The following is a 2,814-nucleotide window of genomic DNA, read 5'->3' as shown; positions in this document are numbered from 1 at the left end:
TGATGATTCCATTTATTTCACAACTAAAGCGTGAAAGCCCGACCGCGTGTTGCTGTCAACTTATTGTGGTGAAATGGAAAGAAAAAGGAACAGTAGCAGCGGCAATCGAATTGCAGAAGGCCAGCAGTTAGATTGCTCATTGCAAACCGCGCATAGCCCGATGCCACTGTCGCGATGTCAGTGATGTGTATGTGCTTACATTTCTTTGGGGGGGGGAATGGAAAGAGCACCCACATCCCACACATCTAAGAACTGGCTGGTCATGATCCTTTACCTGGGAAGTAAAGTTTGGTTTGGTGGCAATGGGTGGTGGCTTACTGAGGAAATCCTCTGAGGGAGTGCAGCGTAGCAATACATTCAAAAGTATGTCAACGATTATTTGTACCAAAGCTACTCCTGAGTAAGGCAAATCTTGCGGTCCACCTGGTTTTTTCTTAACTGTAACCACAGTATTCCAGGAATCTAGAAGATTGCTGGCCTCTCCGTCGCATCCCGTAGCCAGCCCCTCACTCTCTTCCCTCCCTCACTTCTCTTCCCTTGCACCCCTCCCCCTCCTTCACTTCCCTTTCCCTCCGCTAGGGTGGGTGGGTCATATCAAGATGCTGAGCCCCTGCCTCCCCTCCCTTGCACGCCACCCCTCACTCTCTCCCCTCTCTCACTTCTCTTCCCTTGCATGCCACCCCTCCCTCTCCCTCCCTTTCCTCTCCCTCGTGTGTATTATTATTATTATTATTATTATTTATTCAATTTCTATACCGCCCGATCCCCAAAGGGCTCCGGGCGGTGAACAACATAATATATAAACAATAAAAAGGAGCAAATCCGGTAAAATACAAACATAGGCTCCGTCAATAAAACATCTTAAAATACATAAAAAACAAGGCATGGCTAACAATTAGCAAAGATTAAACAAGAAGTGCGTCCAGGCTCAATTTAAAAACCACCCCAAGAAGGGGGGGACGGCAGGCCCCTCAATATGAGGAGCTCTGTTGTACCAGTGCCAAAGCAGGAGCAGTATGTGTGTGTATATGTTTCAGTTCCACTCGAGTTACTGCCAATGTACTGTTTTCACTGCTCATATCTGGCCATCTGAGTGAACATTCTAAGCTGCACGAACATTCTAAGGGTGACAGTTACACACAGGCAGCTGCATGTTCTTCACCATGGAGCACTGGGAAAAAGGCATTTTACCTGGGTCAGGTGTGAAATTTCAGGTATGTGAACATCTATAAACACTCTCACCTGGCTGAGTATAGTGGCTGGGAATTTTCAGAGGAATTCGCCCAGCAGTTACTGAGGTATGCTGTCATTAACAAATACACGGTTAGCTTTTTATATACATAGATGTGGAAATACTTACAAGGAAAATGCCAAATAAAGGAAGCAGAATATACGTTTCACTTATATAGTGCTTTTGAGCATCCATAATGCCTCATGCACATTCTCTGAGCAATACATACAACAACTCTGAAAACTGGGTCACTGCTGATATCCCCTTACTGCTTATGGAATGCAGGATGTGGTTTTAGACTATGTAATAAATTTATGACTGATGCAAAACTTGAATTGGGGACTTTGCAGCAAGACTCACAGCATAACAGTGCTTTCTTTGAAGCTAGAATGTCACTAATTATGAGTACAATTTATATTTAAAAGATGGAAGAATCTGGGCTTGTAGATTTCACGGCTGAAGTACTTATTTACATATGAGAAACAGTTCTCAATTACATGTCCTGTTGAAAGAAAAAGTTGATAATCTTACATGTACATCCCCCGTTTCTGGGCTCAATTTAATGTGCTGGTATTGATCTTTAAAACCCTGTGCTTTCTAGGACCAGCATACATTAGGGACTGCCTTCCCTCATACGAACTTACTTGATTTACTGTGATCATTTTCAGAGGCCCTGCTTTGGTCACCCCACCATCTGAGACTACAGGGGTGGTCTCCCTTTATCAGTGTCTGCTGTCAGCAGTAGAAGACTTCTGTTTGTTTGTTTCATTTGGCATACCCTCCTCCCTGGTTCGGGGGCTATCTGCTTTTATTGAATTATTTTATAAGTGTTCAAATATTTTAGCCATTTTATGTTGCTGATTTGGAAACTGTGATAGGTAGAAAGGTATTGCATGAGGACAGATGATGTGTAAGATGCAAAATGTTAAAAATAGAAAACTTGTACTCTGATAGATTTCTACCCATTAGTTGCCAGGTTCAATTCAAGGTATTGGCCATCACATACAAAGCCCTCCATGGCCTTAGTCCATCATGTCTGCAGTCACTTCTCTGCTCATGAGAACAGGGTGCCACCCTGCAGATGTGCAAGATCAGCAATTATACATATGCATTCTCTGTAGTGCCCTCCACTCTAAGGCTGATTCCGCATGGGCCAAAAACAGTGGTGTGAAAATGGTGTGAAAACAGTATAAACCCTTTAACCCTGTTTTTGGCCCATGGAAGATGTCATATTCATACAATGGTGTAGAAAATGGTGTAGCGAAAGCACTTTCAAACTGCTTTAACGAAGTGCTTGCTTTGAAGCAACAAAATCATTCGCGCATGCAATCAAGCGCACCAGGCCATACCGTTATGTGTGGAAACGTATTGGCACAAATCCACTTACAAACAGTTGTAGAGAAAGTGGTTTTGAAAATGCGATGATATTATTTTGTGTTAGTAGCGAGGAAGGGGCCTAAGGAATGAAACGCACCAGAAATGAAGGAAGTCAGGAAGGTTCCCATGCTTTTGGCTTTCAGCAAACTATGTAAAACAACTGTTTGGAGGGACTGTGAACTATATTACTAATATTTATTATGTTG

Source organism: Sphaerodactylus townsendi, linkage group LG02 (assembly GCF_021028975.2).
Source record: "Sphaerodactylus townsendi isolate TG3544 linkage group LG02, MPM_Stown_v2.3, whole genome shotgun sequence".
Classification (NCBI taxonomy): domain Eukaryota; kingdom Metazoa; phylum Chordata; class Lepidosauria; order Squamata; family Sphaerodactylidae; genus Sphaerodactylus; species Sphaerodactylus townsendi.
This window is presented reverse-complemented; position numbering follows the sequence as displayed.